Source organism: Sminthopsis crassicaudata, chromosome 3 (assembly GCF_048593235.1).
Source record: "Sminthopsis crassicaudata isolate SCR6 chromosome 3, ASM4859323v1, whole genome shotgun sequence".
NCBI lineage: Eukaryota > Metazoa > Chordata > Mammalia > Dasyuromorphia > Dasyuridae > Sminthopsis > Sminthopsis crassicaudata.
In genome coordinates this window covers 121749209-121767461 of record NC_133619.1, presented here as the reverse complement: position 1 = coordinate 121767461, position 18253 = coordinate 121749209, and positions in this window count along the sequence as shown.

Sequence of the window (18253 nt, the reverse complement as noted above, 5' to 3'; positions counted from 1 at the left end):
TCCATCTTACACCTTCGTTGTGTCTGGAGGCTGAAGCACAAACTCTTGGAAGTTGGGGAGATAATTACTGAACTGAAACGACGGCTGCTCCAGAGAGCCCAAGCAAACCTCAAAAAGAGAACATTACACTTTAGAGAAGAATATTATAGATACCATATACTCATACATATCATTTGCTTATTATTTTTAAAAATGCATCTGGTCCAATAAAGGAAAATGCCTACTTACTGGAACTTCTCAACATGCAATATGTTCATATCTTCAGGATTTTTTGATAGGACTAATCATATTTTTTCTTATTAATATTAATATGTAGTAAAGTATGGAAATGTGAAGTATGTTTTCCAAAGGTAGCTATTCTTTGTTCTCAAAGGGGACATTAGAAAGGTGATGCCATGACTTGCAAATGAATTGGATTTAAGCAAGGGAGGGCTGTAAAAAGTCACCAGTCTTACTTTCTTCCCCAAAGCCATCTGTGTCTATTGACAAGATACAGATCAGGATGAATGCTTATGACACTAAATGAAAGGTAGTTAACAATGTCATGAAGAGTGTCCTATATAAATTGCAAATGAAAAGGAGATTTTCTATGGATAGCAATTATACAGATGATTCTATTTGTGGAAGGCACTTTACTGATTCCACCAAATCCCTGAGCAGTACTTGCCTCATTAATGAGATTAATAGCAGATCAAAAGAGAAAGATCATCATCTCCAGTGAAAAAACTAAGTGGGTGAAAAAATGTTACCCAGATTGTGACATGCAATTTGCATATAAAGTTTTGAGTTAATACTTTGCTTCATATACACTGTACTAGCAATCTAGATGCATAATGATCAAGACCTAGAATTCAATAGGTTGAAGTAAACAGTCTGGATTGAATTTGAATATAGATGGAGCAATTTCAAAAGGCTCAACATTTTGCTGGTTATCATTGTACATGTTTTTGTTTGTTTTTTTTTCAAAGCTCATATTTTTAACAATAACATTCTTCTACTGATACTATATGGCTCTACATCATGAGGTATGATTTCTAGAAAGCCAAAATTTTGGATTAGCCAAATGAAAATTGAAAAATGCATAGCATGTATTGGAATATACATCTACCTACTTAGGATGCAATACATTATCACTGATTATAAGCATTTGATGTTTAATAAAGGACCTCATCTTGTGGCATGTGTAATTAGAAAAGGAAATAGATCTAGTTTAAGTGATAACAGAGAGCCCAAATATTGTATACACAAAATATCAAAAGTGGGAAAGAAAGATTTCCAGTGCATTGGGTGCTTGATTACTCTAACAAGCAAGAAAAGAAGAAGAATCATCTAGAAAGAAATGAAACAAATGGATTGTGATCTGTAAGAAATAACAAAATAACCATACCTACAAGTTTTTGAATGACCTGAAGCCAGAAACATTTACTCCTGGCCACTAATGTTCTTTCTTCTTCCAAACATTAGTTTTGTTCCTTCTTTACATTGTCTTAACACTTTGACTTAGTCCCAAACATGAAGTCACAGAATAATAAAAATAATAGCAATAACTCTTACTTATGTAGCATTTGAAGATTTCCAAGGATTTTTCTGTGAAATCTGTGGCCTCAAACTGTAGCTCTAAGTTTATTTGGAACAGGTTCAATCTTGGGGAACTTCACACAAAGAAAAAAAAATTTTTATAGAAATTTACTTACTTCTAGGTCTCTACAGCAAAGTCAGAGAAGCCTCACTATGTTACAAGCACTCTGGCTCATATTACAATAAACATAGGTCAAGCTTTATTTCATCTCAGAGAAAACATAAAACAAAGAAGATTTGCAACCAGATTCAAAAATAGTCAAAACTCTTTTTCCCTCTGTTGGTTTCCATCTTCTACAAAGAGTACCGTAGATTTGATGCTACCCTACTATGGCTCTCCCCTCAAATATAATGCAGAAATTCCTAACAGCTAAACTACTTAATTCTCTCCCACTAAAAATATCTCTTTCGACTAAAAATCAAACATTGTTCAAGTGATGGAACTAAAGTTTGGATTTTGAAGAAACTATCAATTGAATAATAATTATTGGGAAAAATTATGTTGAGCTGATGAATATAGTGTTCTGTTAATAATAGTTTCATAGCTTCATTGTCTACTTCAGGCTTTCCCATATCCAGATGAATATGGGATGACACTAAATTTCAATTATATGCATTCATATAGATAATACACTTACCATAGGAATATAAAATACTTTGCTAAAGAGATGTGATTCCTCTACATTCCATCAAATAATTCAACTCATTCCTTTCTGATAACTGCTAGCCTTTTAGTAAATCTGTTGCACATCCAGCCTAGATCTTTACAGTCTTTCACAGAATAACAACTATCTATTCATAAGGAAATTTCTATGATGTGCCTCTTATCTTACGCTGTCTATAATGTGGCACATTGTCCTGGACTTGTTCATAGCTGATATTTCTTTCTGTATTTCATGGACTTAACTTCTCTAACTAACTCAAGTATTATTTTAAATTCCCCCCTCAATTAATCACCTTTATATAATTATTATATTTCTGTGGGAGCAGAGCCAAGATTATGGAGTAAGTCAGCAAATAGGTTGAACTCCCAACCTTCCCCTCCAAACCCCTTTAAAATGTGTCAAATTGAATTCTTAAGTGACATGGCCAACAAAAGGTCAGGGTAAAACATTTTTTCCAGCCCAAGACAACTTAAGAGTTTGGCATAAGAGATCTGTAACATGGGAGTAAGGACCAGCCACCAGAACTTAGGATGGTGCAGCAGCAATGGGCAGTGAAAGCAGCAGCAACAATTTCAAAAACTTTCATCCCACAAAAAGTAAAGGATTGGTGAAAAAAAAAATTTTTTAGGAGACCCTGAGCTAACACTAAGCACAGGACATGTTTCTATTTGGCAATTTTATCTCCTATACACATTTCTGGGTCCCATTTCCAGGGTGGAAAAGAGTTCAAGATCAATCACAAGGAACCAAGGTCCTTGGTCACAGTTCTAGAACAGAAAGAAGAGCTAGCACTTGTAGCTTCAGGAAAACAGGGGCCTTCCTAGAGCACAGAACAGGACCAAACCTTGCCCCAGAACCCACTACCATGAAAGCACCCAAAACTTTCAGACCCCTAGAAGTAGCTCTGAAAGCAGTAGCATGAAAAAGCCTGATGCTTGAAAAAATGCCTCTTCAACCTCACGTAAGAAGAGTTTATTTTTAATCTAAAGTTCAAAGGCAAGAAATAGACTGGGAAAATGAGCAATAATAACCAAAAAATTATAATAACTATAAAAGTATAAAAACCCACTATAGGGAATAGACACAAACTCAAAAGCTTTCAATATGAAAATAGTTACAAGCAAAAGAGTTAAAGAAAAAAATTTAAAACTGACAAAGGAAAAATTAGGAAATGAATGAGAATGACAAAAAAAATTAAAACTTTGGTAGAAGAGGCAATTTTAGTAAATAGTAAATAAAATAAAAGCTTAAAAAAATAAAATTGATCAAATGGTTAAAAAAAAAAGCATAAAAATTCACTGAATAAAAGAACTACCTTAAAAGGAGAATTGGCTGGATGGAAAGGGAGGTACAAATTCCTACTGAAGAAAATAATTCCTTAAAAAATTAGAATCGGGCAAATGGAAGTTTATGGAAGCAAATGAGGCAAATGGAAGCATGAGACATTAAGAAACAATAAAATAAAGTCGAAAGAATGGAAAAAAAGAAGATAGAAAATATCTTTAAAATGACTACTAATCAAGGAGAGAGAAATTATTTGAGAACTATTGATTTTTGTTTAAAAAAAAGACCTAGAAACCATATTTCAAAAAATTATAAAGAAAAACTATCCTATTGTCTTAGATCTGGAGAGTAAAATAGAAATGAAAAAAAAATCCACTAATCACTGGAATCCCTAAAAGATCTCAAAGTTAAAAGATTCAGAAATATAATTACCAAAATCCATAGCTGCAAGATCTAGGAGAAAATATTACAAGCAGACAGAAAGAAATTATTCAGCTATCATGAAGATATAGTAAAGATCACATTCGGTTTAACAGCTTCCATGTAAAAATAATGAAAGGTTTGAAACATAACAATCCAGAAAAGGAAGGAACTAGAATTACAACCAATAATAACTCATTCAGAAAAACTGAGTCTAATCCTTCAAGGTGGGGAAATAAATATTTATGAAATAGAAGACTTCCAAGTATTCCTGATGAAATTGACAGAGCTGGAATAGAAAATTTGACATTCAAGCACAAGACTCAAGAGTAATAGAAAAATAAAAAATATGAAAGATAATTCATAAGAGATGATATTATCCAAAAGAAAATTAAGAAAGGGGATAAGAGAAGGGAGAGGAGGTGATAAGAAAGAAATTGTATTAAGAGAGACAGTGGTCAAAAGCAAAACAGATTTCACACACAGAGACAAAAACAGGAACAGAGAAACAGAGAGAAGGGGGGAGGAGAGAGGGAGAAGAGGGAACAGAACAAAAATAGGATGAAGAAAATGCACAGTTAGTAATCATAACCATAAATGTGAATGGGACAAGCCAACCGATTAAATGAAATTGGGTTGCAGAATGGATTAGAAAACTGAATTCAATATATTATATACAAGAAATATACTTGAAATAGAAAGACACATATGCAATTAAAATAAAGGGCTAGAACAGAATCTATAATGTTTCAGCTGAGATTTTAAAAATACAGGGATAGCAATCATGATCTTAAACACAGAAAAAGTAAGTATAGACCAAATATTAAAAATATAATCAGGGAAACTATGTTTTAGAAAGGTTGTTGTGTACTACTTTCTGGAGCCCCCAAGTTGGGGTGACAAAACGTACTATAGTTTCTAAATCCCCCACACCAGGGTGATTAAAATATCCTGCTTTCTAGAGCCCCCAAGCTGGAGTGACAAAACATACTGTTGCTTTCTAGACCTCCCACACTAGAGTGATTAAAATATACCTTCCTAAAAGAGAAGTGATGAGGATGGTGGAAAAATGGAGTCCATTTATTTTAAGGGCTTTCCCCTTTTTATAACGTAACAAAAACAACACTGAGAACATGGACCATATAAACAACTTGCTGTTGTACATAGTTTGCTACCTGGTATCACTCTGCCACCTGATATCATTGTTTCAATCTCAACACAGGTTGTCACCGCCCCCTGACTTCCAGGAGCCCTTAAATGAGATGGGGAGTCAAAACAGACATTGTTAGTCAGGTTCCCTCTGGGCTGGAGAGTCTTATACCTTACCCAGAGTTTCCCCACTGACTATGACCCTCTACAAAAGGTACCATAAACAGTGAGGTAATATCAAACTTTTTAGAGTAAGTTACTCTAATAAAAAGATGTTATGACTTGATTTTTCTTGCTTTTCTTGTGATATGGCTAATGTGAAAATTTTTGCATGATTTCACATGTATAATTAATGTCATGTTACTTGCCCTCTATGGATGGGGAAGGGGTTGAAAAGAGAGTAAGAATTTGGAATTTAAATTTTTTAAAAAACAAAAGTGTTAAAAAAAAATAAGTTTGCAACTAACAATATGGTAGATGATCAGAGTATAAAAATTTGCTAATCCAAAATGAAAATGAAATGAAAATTCTATTAAAAAAGAGTAAAGAAAGATGAATTCAAACAAATTTTCCATATTTCTGAGTATTTTTGAGAAGTTTGCAAGTTTTCAGATATTGTCTTATATTTTAATTTTGTTAGGTATTTTTAAGTTGTCAACTGAGTTGACAAAACACAATCCATATTGTATCTCTTATCATCCCAATGTGGATTATTCTACTCCCCTAATTTTTTTTTTCCTTTGTTCTCTCAGATGTAGTTAGTTTGCACAATAATATAGAGCACTTGACTTGACTTTGAGCAAGTCACTTATGCTTTAACTGTCTTAGTTTGTTCAACCATAAAATGAGTGATAATATCATCTACTTACTTTGATTTGTGAGAATCAAATGAGATAATATGTGTAAAGCATTTAGCATAATGTCTGCCATTTAGTATGTATTTATAATAAGTACTTGTTGTTTTCCCTCATTCACACTTAAGACTTTGTAATAACCTCAGATCCCAAATAGAATCTATTCCAAACAAAAATATTTCTTATGAATTTCAACATCCCTAAAATGAAAGCATTTTCAAGTACCAAGTACTGGGTAGTAGCTGAAATTACCAAGGGTAATTCACTAACTGACCAAACAAATAAGCAAAGCCTCAAAACAAAGTTCCAAAGTGAGAGTGATATGTTCACCATGTATCAGCAAACTGTCAGTGATATATAGCAATAGTATTCCACTTGCACATGGGCAATTCAATAACTGTCCTATTACCACAATAAATTAACATCCATTTAGGGGTGCAATTTGATCAAGCATGAAGGGAAAAGGAGAAAAGAATCATAATAGAACTAAAATTAAAATAGTGTTCATAACAAAATAAAATAAGAGGGAAAAAAGTGTATTTTAAAAGTAAATGAAGTTTTAAAATCTAGAAAATAAAAAATTAACAAACATTTTTATCAATATATTTTCCTCAAGTGAACAAAAATGATAAAGTACATTCACTTTTAAAATCAACCATAAAGGAAAGAATAAAATGATATATAATTGGGGCAGCTAGGTGGGGCAGCAATGGATAGAACACCAGCCTTGAATTCAGGAGGATCCCAGTTCAAATCTAGTCTCAAGACACTTAACACTTCCTAGCTGTGTGACCCTGGGCAAGTCACTTAACCCCAGCCTCAGGGGAAAAAAAATTAATAAAATAAAAATAAAATGATATATAATCATAAAAATAATTGAGAAAAAATTAAGTTTTTTTTTTGTTTGTTTTACAGATATCTTCAATGCATGTAACAATAATGCAGTGTTTAAAAGGAAACAGGAAGAGAAGTAAAATGGCACCTAAATTTTCAAAGCAGAAGAAAAGCAATTAAAAAAAAAAAATCCCCCAAATGAGCTTTTTGTTTGTTACCAGTAGGCTGTGCTGTCTGGCAAAACTGACTGTATCAGTGTTCCCATAGCCCACACCTTTGGAATATAGGCATGTTTATTCTGCACCAATTTCTCCCTATGTTAGCAGAGGACCAGTATTTTTCCTTAACCAATGAGGATAGACCATATTCAAAATAAAAGGCATAATGAGAAGAGTTAATTTTCGTGATGCTACTTGCCTCTATGAAAAGTTCTTACTTTTATTGTCTTCTTATATCTATGGAAGTCTATTTATTCATGACTCAATAGCCTAAGGGAATGGTTTGAATTTCTGCTACTGAGGAAATTATGTCATTAACAAAAAATCAAAACCCATATGATACTCTTTTATAGGGTTCCAATTTCTATTAGGGCACAGGAACCCTCCTCTCTGCTGCCTCAATAATTCAGGCAGCAAGACTATTTTCTGTCTCTCTCTTTCTGTATCAATACCATTAGTTATTCACTGAGTCTTTTCCTTGCTTACTCACAGAGCAGTGGTGACCTGTTGTAATTTCACAGCAAGGGGAAGACAGCTTTTAAGTTGTTGGTTTTTTTTTTTTTAAGTTAAAAAAATAAATATTTCTTAAAGTAAATACCTGTGAACTACAACCATTGAAAACTGGAATATTAAATCCTTGTGGCAATTTGGAAACAATTTGATGGCAGACTAAAAAAAATTTAAGAACATATTGTGCTAGGAGCAGAATAATATAATTGCTACATGAGTAACAAAACTGTTATGCACATGTTCATGATAGTTCTAATCATTATAGAAACAAGTCTATGCTTCAAGCATTCAAGTGCCACTGAGAAAAAATATATTTGTAACATAATTGGGCTGTTATTTACAATGTTAGGCACTGTTAAAGAACTTTTATCATGAAACTTTTGGATCATTTCTTCAAATCCTCTTGTACTATATTACTTATACAATCTGCTACCTCAGATTCTGTCTACATACAAAAATAGGGGGGAAAATGGAATGAAGAAAGTTAAGACTTCTCCTATTTACATGCAGAATCCCTTCACAGTGATGTTCAAAGATTAATTGAACCTCTGAAAGTAGGATACAAGCAAAGTTTAACTTTTTCTTTCATGTGTGTTTTTATCCCAACACTAAAAGAAATTCCAAATCAAATTTAAATAGGCATTAAAATATTTATTCCTATTGTCAGGTTGTAATGGACTTCTTGGATAAGGCTTGGGTGGTGATACATTAAATAGAATTCAATCTTAAAATGCCCTGCTTTCTGATTCTGGTAAAAATTATTGAGCTTTTACCTAAATCATATGCTTGATCTCAATTGCCATTTAGATTCACAAAGTAAAGAAGTGACATGATTTAAAAAAAAAAAACTATCAAGTACTTTGCATCAGCTGGCAAGACTTGAAAGAGTGTAGCATCTGGGGAAAATTCAACATGCAATTGTAACTGTCTTGGAGTTTAGAAAAAACCGTTGGCTAAGCAACCAGCTATTTAAATTACTGAAAGCTGGCAATTAAAAATAATCCTCTAGGCTGATAATTAAAGGGCCATTTGAAGTAGTACAATGGGCAGAAGGTGATTCAAGAGATTCTAGGAGTGTTTTGCTTTATATGGGCTGGTCCACTCCTTTTTGGAGGTTGGGAATACTGGTATAAAAGAGTATGGAACAATGCATATAATATTAGATTGTTTTGGTATATTGATTGGTTTTTATAATTGTTTTCTCTTTTTTTCTCTTTTAAAAACTGTAAGAAGTGACTGTGGGAAGAGGAAGGTGTTATATAGATGAAAAATTAGGCAATGTGAAAAAGATATTAATAAAAATCTATTTTTAAAAATAAATGGCTAATGCAGACAAGAATATACTTAAGTGTCTTATAGGATGCCATTAATTTGTAGGGATATAACCCTAGGGATAGACCTAGTAGTCTAACAGATATAGATATCTAAATGAATCTAGGTAAACAAAATGTAGTGGAAAGCAGCAGATATTGGGAATCAAAAGACAGAATCAAACCTAAATAACGGTTTGATTTTGGGTCAATCATTTTAACTTTTCTGGGTCTTGGTTTCCTGATCTGCAAAGTCAAGATGCTGGATTAGAATACCTCTGAGTTTCCTTTCACTTCCACATCTATGAGCCTGCGATCACAAGGAATCATCTATCTTCTACTTAAGACCTCTAATGATAAGGTATCTAAAGGTGATACAGTAGCCAGAGCGATGCTGGGTATGGAGGCAGAGGGTGCGATTTCTAATCCTGTCTCTGTTACTTTCTAGCTGACGGCCTTGGACAAATTGTTTAAACTACTTTCTACTCCCTCCAGTGAGGGGGTTAGTGGACTAAATGATCTCTGAAGTTCTTTCAGCTCTAAACCTATGGATTTCTGACTTCACAAGATTGCCTGCTCCAATTTGGAATAGACATTGTCTGTCAGGAATCTTTTCTTTCTATTGACCCAAAATCTAACTATCAATACCTTACTCGCAGTACTGGTTCTAATCCTCTGGAAAAAAGCAGGACAAAGCAAATCCATTCTTTGTGAAGTCTGAGTTTTCCAAAATTGAACATTACAGAATCTTTGCAAGAACAGCTGCAGATAAGAAGCTACTCTCCTTTATCTGGTTACCTCCAAACCCAGAAGCTATAAATTCATTAAAGACGCATCTCTGGCCTTCCGTGTTACCCTGGCTACAAAGACAGACACAATAAGAAACAGAGGAGACGCCTCCTGTTTCGCAAGAGTCATTATGTTTATAGCCACTAGAGGGTAGTAAGAACCCCTTGGAAATCAATGCGACGAGCCCTAGTACTCCACCTCCTCAAAAAGAAAATCATGTTATGGAAGCATTTTCCTATTTCGCAATAACAAAAGCGTCGCCTTCCTTCCAGCCTCGGAAGAAAAAAAAAAAAAAAAAAAAAAAAAAAAAAGGGGAAAAAAAAAAGTAAGTCTTTTTTTTTTTTTTTTCCTTTAAAGCTCTTTTGTCCAGGTGGCAGCAAAATGACTGCTAGGGATTTTAACTGGCTCTGATTGCCTGGGTAGCTTCACAACCTAGTCCCTTCCACCCCCATTTAGGAAGGCACTAGAAGCACGGTGATTCAGCACTTGTGGTGTAATGATGTCAGTTCCCTAATACACTCCCTGATTTAACACCCCCTTCAAAACAGCAACAGGTCAAGAAAGCTAAGGGATCATATGAGACCCAAACATGCCGATCATTGCCACTGATTAGCAGCCATTCAGAGGACAATGCGGTCTGTCTGTCTCCTTTTCTCTTTCCTTCTCTCTATTTCGTACCCCCACCCTCCATTCCCCAGTCTCTCTCTTTCTGCCTCTGCTCTTCAACTTTGCCTTAAAATGATGTAAGCGATGCTTGCTTTTTTAAACCCTGAGGTCAAAATGATTATTTATTTTAAATTTGCAGTTCCGTTAAACCCACACTATTTGTGGAAGGTGAGGAAGAGACAAGTCACATGATTGCCAAGATGTAATCATCCTTGTGAAAATGCAAATGAATCTGGGAAAGAATTCTGAATCACTCAGATCTCTTTAGTTGAAATCTTCCACAAACTGAAGTGGGGGCAGGGAATTGAGAAAGTCCAGAATTGCAGAACCTTAAAACCGAGGACTGAAAAGCTATTTAGAGATTATCTAGTTCTCAATAGATGCTTTCTCTGGCAATCTGTAATGTCAGGACTCTAAATCTAGAACTGGAAAGACCTCTGAAGACCTCTATTCCAATTCCTTCATATTTGTTTTGTTTCATTTTATTTTTAATGATCTACATCACCATCACCACCCTTTTAAACCAAGAGGCTGTGCTAGGTTTGGAGGAATACAATGACAAAATGAGAAAAGATTCTTATTTTCATGGACATTATATTCTAATAGGAAAACCAATGTGTACACAGATAAACACAAACACACACACACACACACTAAATTGAAAGTAAAGGAAAAATTTGAAAGAGTTATCTACCAGAGAGATCTAGAACAGCTATATATAGGATGTATATGAGCTGAATTTTGAAGGGGACAAAGAATCCAAAAAGGTAGCGGGTACCACCCATATATAACCTTCTCCTTTTACAAAAGAGGAAAGTAAGGCTCACTAAACTTAAGTGACTTGCCTAAGGCCATACAAATAAAAAATTGCAGAGGAATGATTTGGACTAAAATTACCTGACTCCTGGGCCAAGAATCTTCCCACTTTTCTTCTTTGCCACTGTATAACAGAAGATGGTGCTATTAGAAACATGTGTTTGCTGTTTTGGGTTTTTTTTTTTTAATTGTTGTTGCTGTTTTTTCAAGGAACAGCCTCTGATGACCTGGCTATAAAATGTGGCTTTAAATGGTTTGTGGCCTCATTCTCTAAGGAAGATTTATTTTAAATGTCAAGAATAACTGAAGAATATTAAAGAACTGTTGTAAATAATAGCTATCCCTCTAAGCATAAATATAATGAGCGATGAGAGAAGTCAGGGGCCAACACATTTTGGTTTACTAAAGCAGAGCTCGGCCAGCATGGTGATTTCAGTCCTTGGCACCTCATGGAAATCATTGTAGAGTTCGACAGACAATGTAAATTGACTACAACTTTCTTCTTCAGAAGTGAATTGACAAATGCTGACCCATTGACAGCTAGCTCCATTAAATGTGAGACATAAGGGCTGAAAAATAATCTTACCGGTCTTAAGCAATGCCCAAGTGGAGTTATCATTCACATAAAAATACATACATGCACATACGCATGCGCATGTACACGCACATACATGTGCAAACCTCTATTCCATCAATTTCCAAATCTCTGAAATGATCAATCACACCTGATTAATGTTGGAAATAGCATTTGTACCCATATCTCCTAACTGTAAGTTCTATACTCATTCCTCCACATGTTCCTTCTTTTATTAGTAACTTTTATAGTAAACTAAAAAGTCTTTAGTGTAGAATATTGACTATCTACTATCCATATAGCTATCTATTTACATGTGACATAGGTAGGTTTATATATAAGGGACATCCTAAACGCATGCAGAAAACAGATCTAGCTTTCATTCAAATAACCAATTAGAAACTTGGAGAGAAATAGTACTTAGCTATGATGACTCAGGGTTCATACTGTGTGATGATGTGTAGTCTTCCAATTGACTTCACAGCTGGAATGACTGATGACTCAGGGGTTTTTGAACCCGAATTAAATAGATGTACAAAAAGGTCAACCCATCCCTTACCCTCTTTTTTTCAGTTTTGAATAAGGTAACACCTCTTTAAACTGGTTCTAAGAGATGGTGAGGGAAAGGTATGGTCCTTGTCTTTCTCCTAACAAGGCAGCTATGAACATATTGCTACCTCTGGGTCTTTGTTTTTTATTATTTCCTGGTCTTATGTGAATACATTTTTAGAATTAGGAGTCCTTAGGTAACCCTAAGTTTGGGTTTTTGTTTGAGTTTTTGTTGAGTTTGGGTGAGGATGGCCATCTCATGAGAGGTCAAAGGTGAATGTCATTGAGAATCCCACCAGAGTGGTAATAGCTGATGACAGCATCTTCAGTGGCAATGGGGACATATTAGGGGTATATGGTAATCACCAAAAGATAGTTTCAGGGAGTACAATTCCCTTCTAAATGTAGACTCAACAATGTTATTGATGCTTTTAGCTCAGTTGTGCTATCTACTTAACAGGGAGTTATATCTAAGGGGAATTTGGTGAAGACTCTATAAAGAAAAATAAATTCTCTTAGTGCCAGGAATTATGAGGTACCCCTTAACTGCACTGAGTCTTTCCATGTGTTTCAGACTACCTGTGTACATTAATTTTGATCCCACTCCTCAAGGGACCTTGTATGTACAGGGAGAAAGTGTGTTCTGATATAAGGGACATGTTTTGTACCTATATTTGCTATACCTTCTCAGTAAATCCCTTTTTCTAAAAGCCAGAGGAGTTCTCTGGCTGATTATTACTGGGGAACAAATTGTAGGGAGCTAATGAGCAACAATACTAGAAACCTCAGCTTTTCAATATTATCCCTACTATTATTGTAAGGGCCCTTTAAATGGGCAGCAACACAGTGCAACGGGAGATTGAGGCCCGGAAGTATTCTCTGTGGATATTAGGACTGCCCAGTGGGTGGGATCTTGGCCACACTGAGATAGCTTCGTAATGGGTGACTCTCTCCCTGATTGGCTGTGTGTGTGACCTCACAGGCCCTATATAAGCCCACTGCAGACAGCAGTTGCTCTCTTTAACCTGGCTCCCTGAGCCAAGCGGATGGATAGCCCAGAGAGGTAAGGATTTTGGTAGTGAACACGTGGATCTTCTGACCAGGTGTTAACTAGGGAACCAACAAGTCAGGGCATCAAGTCAGGGCATTATGTGAGTAGGTATAATAAAGGCTTTTAAGATTACACCTGGCTGTCCTTGAGTGCACTACCGGTTATTAAACTATAGATTCAAGAGATAGTGGCCAGAGACCTTTGAAGGCCTCAAACGAGACGAGCCAGGTAGAGTTGACACTGCAAAGGTCAGTGGTCCAAGGTACTCTGTTGGGTCTAGGACAGACTAGTAATTGTAACTGCCAGGAGTGCATGTTACATATTCTGAAGAAAATGGGGGCAGCAAGGTAGCGAAGTGAATAGAGCACCAGCCCTGAAATCAGGAGAATCTGAGTTCAAATGTGACCTCAGACACTTAACACTTCCTAGCTGTGTGACCCTGGGCAAGTCACTTAGCCCCAATTCCCTCAGCAAAAAAAAAAGAAAAAAGAAAGAAAAAAAAATGAATAGTAGTCAGTCATCTCAGGAACCTAACCCATGAGTGTGTATGTCCATGGAAAAGAATGGTTACATATATAAAGGGAAAAATGCATTTATAAAGGAAAAAAAAATCATATAATAATAATAGCTAACATTTATATACTATTTACTATGTACCAGGCACTGTGCTAGTATAATAATTATATCTTACTTTTATTATCTTATTGATTCTCACAATAACTCTGGGAGATAGGTGCTATTATTATCCCCATTTCACAGATGAGGAAATTGAGTTAAACAGCTTGCCTGGGGTCACACAGCTAGTAAATGTCTGAGTAAGTGTCTTGAATTCAGATCTTTCTAACTCTCTAGCCACTGTGTTACCTAGCTACCCAAACATTATGAAAGATAATGTCATATGATGGAGAGAGAGCAGTCTTTGAGTCAGGAGGATATGGGATGAAAATCTGCCTCTAACACATATTAGTTATTTATCCTCTCAGTAGCTCATACAACTACAGAAGAGTTGCTAACCTACATTTGTGGGGAAGGAGAGGGGGTTTCCACACTGGAAATTCTTGGGAATTCTACACTGGGAAATCACAGATCCAGACACATATATAATTCCCCCCACCCCCAATCCAAAGCTATATGTGTGTATATGTACATGTATGTAGACACTTGTGTATGTAGACACTTGTGTACACAGATATACTTATTCAATTGTTCAGTTATGTCTGACTCTCTATGACCCCATGGACCATATCATTAGTACTATCCATGAGGATTTCTAGGCAAAGATTCAGGAGTAGTTTGCCATTTTTTTCTCTAATGGATTAAGGTTAAATGACTTGCCCAGAGTCATATAGCTACAAAGAGTCTAAGTCTGAAATTAAATTGAGATCTTCCTGATTCCAGGCCCAATACACACACACACACACACACACACACACACACACACACACACACACACACACACATCTCTCTCTCTCTGTCTCTTTCTGTGTCTGTCTGTCTCTTTCTTTCTGTGTGTGTGTGTGTGTGTGTGTGTGTGTGTGAACTAGATGGCACCATAGATCGAGTGCCTGTCCTGGAATCTAGAAGGGACCTTGAGGTCATCTAGTCCAACCCTTTTATTTTACAGATGAAGAAATTAAAGTCAGTGAGGTTAAGGTGACTTGCCCAAATTCATCTAGGTATCAAGAGACAGGATTTCAAACCAGGTACTTTTGACTTCAAAGCCAACACCCTTTCCCATGCTGTAGACAAGTGGTATTCTGTGCCTCAGTTTCCTTTTGGTAAGTTGAGCTAATTTTACTTTCTTTGGCTATCTCACAAAGTTGTAAATAGAGAAGTGCTTTATAAATGTGAGTTATGAAGAAGTGTATAGTGAACAATTGGTTCTGCCTCTATCACTAAATCTTTAAGTTAACCTTCAATTTTCTTGCCTGTTAAAGATGGCTGTGGATAGGATCCATATTAGTAAGGTAGAAATGAGTAAATCCAAAAGATTCCATCTCATGGATTTGAAATATTTTAGTTTATATCATTCTGTGAGTGGCAAGAAAGATAAGCAATCTCCAATAACCAGGAGTTCCCACCAGCCATAATGGCTTTTAATGGTCAAGTGTTTGAGATCTGCTAGGTCCCAGCCTAGGCTATTTAATTCTTTAAATAATTAAATTTAATTCCTTAATTAATTAACTGATTGTAAAGATAAAATTATTAGATGAAGAGGAAAATGTTCCAAATTCACATATTCTTGATCTTGCAAATCTGGAGATAAACAAAGGATATAGCTTCTTTTGCAAGCCTCATCACTGAATCTCTACAATCCTCTAGAACAGGAACAAACTACAGAACTTCCAGAACTAACATTTTGAGCACGCCACGTCTATCCTGGACTTCTGAACTTACCATAGACTTCTGCATGCATCATATGGTCTTTTATTTTTTAAAACAGCTATGTAATTTTGTGAATAATACACTACACTTGGAGTCACAAAGACCTAAGTTCAGCTCCTGCCTCAGGCATTTAGGAGGTGTGTGACCCTAACAAGTCACCTGTGTTCTCTCCGTCCTGGGGTTTTTTATCTAGTATTATAATCTTATAACACTACAGGACTGTTGTTGTTTGTAAATGTAATTTTTTTTTTAAGTAACAAAAATCTCTCTCCTATCTCTTCCATTAGGAAAGAGAAGAACAAAATCCTTTTTAACAAATATACATAGTGAAGCAAAATGGGGGAGAGAGAGAGAGAGAAAGAGAGAGAGAGAGAGAGAGAGAGAGAGAGAGAGAGAGAGAGAGAGAGAGAGAGAGAGAGAGAGAGAGAGAAGGAGGTAGGAATGAAAAATGAAGACAGGAGGGTGTAAATGGTATAAGTGTAATCAATCATTGGTTGGAATGGTTGTTCAGTTCTGGTGAAAGGCACTCCCATTTTAGAAGGAAGAAATTTGGTAGATTAAATAGTGCAGCCCTCTTTTTTTTTTTTTTTTTTTTTTTTTTTTTTTTTTTTTTTTTTTTTTAGGAGTAACAATTAGTTAGAACAGGGGAGCAAAACATTACAACATGTAGAAGTCCATCCATAGTTCTTGCATCTTGAGAATAAATTTACACAGTGCTGCTAGGATTGATTGGGGAATAATTCACTGCTTTACCCACCTCATGGAAAATTCTTCAGATATCTTCCCTAGAGAGAGAAAATAACCAGCAGAAGAGTTTAGGCTTTTCACAGGACATTAATGAATTAGGTCCACAATAATGGAGCTATAAAACATAATAATGAATTACTTTCCTGCAAAAGACAGGCCCACTTGAAAATGTACCATCCCAATAAATTCACCCATTATGTATTTAATCTACTTCCTTTGGTTAGCATAATGCAACATCCAAAAAGAAAATAAAGTATATTTGTATATGCCAACTAAGAAATGATTCATGTTCCCAAAGCTCATTTGTTAGCTGCTTGTTTGAAACTAGAAACATATTTTACCATAGAAACCATCTTACCCAGTGGTAGTTATGTTCTCAGACTGATCCATAGAAATGTATTTTAACCAATAAGTAAGCAAACTATTTACTAATAGTGCTTACCATTTAATAGTACTAATTGCAATAAATAATAATTACCGTTTAAAACATTTCTTGCAGGGAAAGATATAAATCAAAGCACCAGGGACACTACCAGAACAAAAATGCTACCCTAATAACAAAGGGAAATTTTCTTGCCTGCAGACTTCAGTTAAAGAGGTTTCAGATGCAAGTTTGGAATTGCATGAAAGTATTGTTCCGCTGGACTCAAAGTATCACTATTGGCAAATCTTTACTTTAGCATCCACTAATCTTTTTTTTTCTTCGAAATTGGCAACAGAAAGTCTGTATGAGTTGAGTATCTTATACAATCTCTTAGGAAGGGCTCTTAACTAGATTATTAGAAACTGGTTAATGGATTTTTTTTTCATTCATATCAGAACACAAAGATAATGAATGAATGAATGAATGAAAAAAAAATTTATTGAGCTCTTACAATGTGCCAGGTGCTGTGCTAAGTTCTGAAGACAGAAATAAAAGCAAACAAGACAGTCCCTGACCTTAAGGAGCTTATATGCTAGTAAGAGAAAACAACATATATAAAGGAAGAGGTGACCATGGAGCAGGATTTTTAGAGAAGGTAGTCAGAAAGAAAAGTAACTAGAATATAAGGGAAAATGATTCAGATGTTCTTAACAGGATTGGTAGTGTTGAGAATTGACAATAGAGAAGTACTTGTGTCATTGATGTTCAGTCATCTCACTTGTATCCAACTCTGTGGCTGCAGTTGGGATTTTCTTGGAAAAGATATTGGAGTGATTTGCCATTTCCTTCTCCAATTCATAATGTTGATGAGGAAACTAAGGCAAAGTTAAGTGACTTGCCTAGGTTCCAACAGCTACTATGTGTCTAGATCAGATTTGAATTTAGGTCTTGCTGATTCCAATTTAATGGGAACTATTGATTTAGCTGTCTGCTAACTAGGTTATGTTGGTAGAAGAAATATATCAGTGAAATTACAGATCATGGAAATATGGCAGATTGACTTTCTCCAAGAAACAATGGGGTTAGAATAGTGGTGACTTTTTGATTGCATGTTTTTGGAATTTTTTTTAAGAGTATAAATTAATGCATACTTCTGCTTTACATATTCCTATCATGAAATATGATTAGCAAATATATTATCACATAGAGTTTATTTATCAACTATTTACTATTTAAAGAAGCACTCTTCCATAGTGGATAGAATGCTAGTCTTAGAGTTGGAAAATTTTAGTTCAAGTATAATCTTTGACAAAATATTATATTTATAAATTCAAGTAATTCCCTTAATCGCTCAGTCTCTGAAATAACTCTCTAAGACTGTAAATTATTGAGTTACTGGAAGATACCTTATTGTCTGGTTTGGAAGAGGGCATTTCCACACAAGGAATTCCATACACTGATAATAATTACAGGTCTGATTCTTCCCAATA